Source organism: Gossypium raimondii, chromosome 10 (assembly GCF_025698545.1).
Source record: "Gossypium raimondii isolate GPD5lz chromosome 10, ASM2569854v1, whole genome shotgun sequence".
NCBI lineage: Eukaryota > Viridiplantae > Streptophyta > Magnoliopsida > Malvales > Malvaceae > Gossypium > Gossypium raimondii.
In genome coordinates this window covers 8775879-8781681 of record NC_068574.1, presented here as the reverse complement: position 1 = coordinate 8781681, position 5803 = coordinate 8775879, and positions in this window count along the sequence as shown.

Here is a 5803-nt window from a genome sequence, read left to right as displayed (position 1 = left end):
TACCTTTATTCTGATGACTTACATTGATACCCGTTAGATGAAGCTGGATGAGGGCTTGCGATCCAAAGAAGCTAAGTTCGAGGTGATTAAGCCTTATGAGGATTTGCTTAAATTTATCCTCACCACCAACCGCCTTCTTGATTGGCGGTTTAGCGCGACATGTGAACCGCTCAGTCGGCCACATGTAGGAGTTCATTGTCATATCTTTAATGAGTTGACAACCATCAGCATATGTCTTAGACATGAACGCCCCCACAGACGTTCCGTCTAGGCTAGATCATAAGTTCCCATTAAACCTACTATAAAAAGTTTGTAATTGAAGCCAATCTTGTAAGCCATGGTAAGGGCATTTACATAGCATGAGTTTGAAGTGCTCCTACGCTTCATATAGTGACTCCCCTTCTAGTTGTCAAAAGTTGGTGATGTCCATCCGTAACTTCATCGTTTTTCTCGAGGAAAATTTCTTGGCTAGGAATTGGTTGGCAAACTCGTCTCACGTATTGATTGGAACCATCGGCTGTGAATTCCAAATAGCATTACTAAAAATTCATAATGACCGTATCGAGTTCTAAATTTAGTCTTCATCACATTACAATATTTCACCCGCATTTGATAATACCCCGATCTGAGATCTATTGTAGAAAACACGATTGCACATTTTAATTGATCAAACAGGTCATCAATACGAGGCAATGAATATTTGTTCTTTATTGTCACTTTGTTCAGTTGTCAATAGTCTATACACAATCTCAATGTACTATCTTTCTTTTTAAAAAATAGTATTGGTGCGCCTCAAGAAGACACACTCGGGCAGATGAAACATCTGTCTAATAATTCTTGCAACTGTGCTTTAAGTTCTTTCAACTCAGTCAATGCCATTATATACGGTGGGATCGATATCAGAACAGTCATAGGTATCAAATCAATAGCTAATTCAACTTCACGTTCTAGTGGCAAACCTGACAATTCTTCAGGAAATATGTCTATAAATTCATTAACAACATATACCTTATCCAACTTCGATCCAAAATCCCGAGTATCTAGTATATAAGCTAGAAATACTTCACAACCCCTAGAAATCATTTTCTGTGCAGATATTACTGAAACAACTCTGGTAACACTGTTTAACTTACCAGACTTAACTAAAATTAGTTCACCTATCAGGCATCTCAAATTGATCCATTTCTGTCTACAGTTAATCACTGTATCATGTAACGATAACCAGTCTGTACCAAGTATTACATCAAATTCATAGAAAGGCAATAACATTAGATTAGTGGGAAACTCACAGCCCTGGACTTTTAGTGGACATTTATGGCAAATTAAATTAACTGTTACACTGTGACCCAGTGAATTTGTGACTTGAATATCAAATCCAGTTGACTCGACAGGTAAATTTTTATCAGTGGCTAATGCAGTGCAAATATATGAATGAGTTGATCCAGGATTAATCAAAGCATATACAGTAACACCAAAAAGATAAAATCTACTCGTAACAATGTTAGGCGCGGTAGCCTCCTCTCTGGCCCGTATAGCATAAGTCCAAGTAGGTGCTCTAACCTCGAGTCTAGCGGTGGTATCTCTGGTATTAGTATGATTCATCCATGTATTATTGCTCTGACTAGGGTGTCTGTCTTTTTGTGGTGTAGTTGAGGGTTTTACACTGCGATCATCTTTTTATCTCGGTAATTTCAAATAATTTCATACGAAATTATCAATTGATCCACATCTGATACATGTGCCCACTTTATATTTGCATTCGCTTGTATGGGGTTTACCATAAAAGTCACACAACGGTCTCGGGGCATTTCGAACACTAGACATATTATCAGCATGTCAGTTTTGAAATTTTGAATCAGGTTATTTTAGTCTGCTTCTACTCAAAAATTCTGATGATACTGTAACATGATTATCTTCTTCTCTTGTTTTCTTTGGTGGTGGCGGAGAAAACGTTCTAGGTAAGTTTCTTTTATTGAAGTCTCACGCCTATTTTTCTCTCTGTCTCTTCTGATTAAGAATTTCCTCTATTTTCTGGGCCCAGTCAGACTACCACAAATTATCGTATTTTGTGCCACCTATCATCATTTTAATTTAATCATTTAACCCATATTTAAAACAAGTACTCATTTCTTCTTTCATCGACACAATCTCCTAAGCATACTTGCTGAGGTATGCAAACTCCCTTTCGTACTCAACCTTTGATTTATTTCCCTATTTCAGTTACAGAAATTCTTTCTTTTTCTTATCCAGATATATTTTACTGATGTACTTTTTAAATTCAGATTTAAAGAAATCCTAGTGAATATAATTTTCGGGACTACTGCAGTTATTGTCAACCACCAGCTGTAAGCTTCCTCTATTAACAGTGATACAACACACCTAAGATAATCATTAGGAGAACAGGCCATTTCATTAAAAACTCGTTGAATAGTTTTAAGCAAGTACTCAATTTTTGCCGGATTATCTTCGGATCTACTCTAAAGTTCTTCAGCCCCAAACTTTCTGACTTTATCAACCGGGACTCATCGATTCAATACAACTATCGGAAGAGCAGGTGGCATCACAGGGGGTATAGTAGGAGGTACTGCATGAGGTGCCGTAGAAGGAGAAACAAGTGGTACAATAAGTGGTGCAGGAGAAGGCGGTGGTCGTGGAGTCACTGGGTTATTCTGCATAAATTCAGAGATCCACTATTCCATCAGTCTGAAGAACATATTTTTAACTCCATTTTCAGACATCGACAACATCGATATATTGTGACTTGTACCAGTATTAGTAGTTGGGACATTACTATCCATATTATTAGTTTCTTCACATTCAGTATCTGATGTCATCTTTTAAATTCTATAAGAAAAAATGGGTTAGACCGGATCAATTCATATCACATTATCATAGGTTATATGGCATGTACTTTCTAAGTTTTAAACACATTACACTCAGTTTGAGAATCGACTAAAACGTAGTTCTGATACCACTAAATGTAACACCCATATCCTATTATTGTTGCCGGAATAAAATACTAGATGTTACCAGTCAAGTTGGAATATTTTAAAACAAATTACAGTCAATAATCAATTCAATTCCATGATTACAAGCAATATTTAATATGAAATAGATTATCCAATTTTGAGCCTTAAAATCGAGCTTTTGAAACTCTAAAAGTAAGTTATGAACATTAAGGGACCAATTCAAAACAAATCAAAACATTTAAGAAATGATTAAAAATTTTCAAGTCAGGGGTCACACGGCCATGTGACTAGGCTGTGTGACAAAGCCCAACCCGTGTGTCTCCAACATGGTCCTGTGGCTATCCTACACGCTCGTGTGAGACCACACACACTCGTGTGCATGGACCGTGTAACTTTCTTATTTTTATCACATGACTGTGTGGTAGGTCGTGTGCCAGCCCATGTAACATTCAAAATACCCTCACACGGTCGTGTCGCAGGTCGTGTGCCTGCCCGTGGGGAAACTTTACCTATACTATTTTAAAACACACCCTGGGCACACGCCCGTGTGGGTTGCCTGTGTGCTTCACACAGTCGTGTGATAGCTCGTGTCTCAGGCCGTGTGAGCCAAAAAATATCCAATTTCAAGCTCAATTTTCACTCATTTGCTTAGGTACCTAAACACGTTCAATTACACAATTACATAAGCCAAAACCAACTTCAAACACACTCAAACATGTCACTATACTCAACCTATATATCAAACCAATATGTCATCATTGACACCTCAATACATTTCATCACATTTCATTTCCACCTTTGCAAATACAATTACATTATATAGACATACCATAATAACTATTTCATTACAAGCTTTGAGTTATCACATAGCATAGCATCTCATACTTTTAACCATTAAATCACATTTTGGTAATATGTAAATTCTCACAAGTCATTCAAGCACGCATCATAAACATAGCATATTACTCAAGACTAAGTAATTGACATAACTTATACATAGGGGGTCCTAATACATGCCATATATACCCAAACCGAGAAACAAAATCTACCAAAGTTCCTCGATGGTGTGATTTTTTATGTTGACCCAATCTTCTAAGCCTTCAACACGTAATCTACAAAATGAACCAACACAGGTAAACTAGAATAAAGCTTAGTAAGTTCGTTTTATAATTTGATAAATCTTTCCAATTAAACATAGAAATCAATTAATATTAAATGTTGAGATTTCTATAATATGCAACCTATATTAGCAATTAACAACTAGTACAGTAGTTTAATATAATCAATAGATAATGCTCGATTGGGCTTTATTTAGTATATCAGTAGATAACGCTCAGTTTAGCTTTATTTAGTATATCCGTAGATTTCGCTCAATTGAGATTTATTCAATATATCCATAGATTTTGCTCAGTTGAGCTTTATTCACTATATCCGTAGATTTGGCTCACTTAAGCTTTTTAGTATATTAGTAGATTTTGCTCGTTTGAGCTTCATTCAGCATACAACACCACATTTAACAACATTGTATCAACAAGGAATTTAAAGATAGTTTGAAACATAATAAATGTATGAACTTACCGAATTAATTTGTAGAAATTTCGAAGTACAGGGACTACTTTGTAATTTTTTCCTTTCCGCGATTATCGACATGTTCTTGATCTAAAATAATAGCTTCATCCAATTAATTAGAAATAAAACAAAATTTGATAATTTCATACAATTAGATCTTTTTTGGCAAATTTACATAATTACCCCTCAAGTTTTCATCATTATTCAACTTAGTCTCTAGGCACTAATCACGCAAATTACCTATTTTTCCTTAACACCATGTTAGCCAAAAGTTATAGAACTTCATACCATCCCCTATTTGCAATAATTTCACCTCAAGTACAACCAATTTATCATTTAATCAATTTAGTCCCTAAACGTTAAAACCCTCAAAAATCACTTTTCAAAATAACCTAATCTATCAATAAAATTTCATATTTCATCAAAAACTTTAAGAGATAACTCCATTCATCAATGACAACATTTATAATATTTAACAGTTTCACAAATTGGTTATCGATTTAGCTAGATCAAGCTATTACAAACCCAAAAACATAAAAATTACTGAAAACGAGCATCAAAACACTTACCAATTGAAGCTTCAAAGTAAAAGCATGAAAACCCTAATTTTTCTTTTATATTGCCATGAAGAAGATGGCCAAATTGTAATAGAATTTTTACCTTTGTTTTATTTGGTTTAATAATATATATACTTTGGTTTTTGTAATTATTTAGACTTGCTTAATTAACACTTAATAAATCACCATTAACCTTAATTAAACTTAATCATTTATGCATAATATCATCTAATTACACTAACTAATTCCCTATAGGTTAAACTATCCATTTAACCCTTTAATTTAAATACTTAACCTTTGCGTTTGACTATTTAGTCCTTTTACTTATTAAACTATCTAAACGATAAAATTTCTCAACAAATTTAATATGACTCTAAAGACCTCGTAAATATTTTAACTAAATAATATTTACGAATTATTATGTCAAAATTATGGTCTCGAAACCACTGTTTCTGACACCACTGAAAATCGAGCTGTTACAAATATCATGATGTATTTCATTCATACATGATTAGGTGCATTCAGATTAGTTGAGCAATCCTAACCAGACGACGACTAGTAGACGCATAATTGAAAAATGCAATGCTCAATTTAGATCATTAAACCCGACAAAGTTGAGGTTCATAATATCTTTAGTTAGCTCTATTATCTTGCATAGTTTTTATGTTTATGTAATTAAAATGTTGCAAACGTAAATGTCTCTATGAC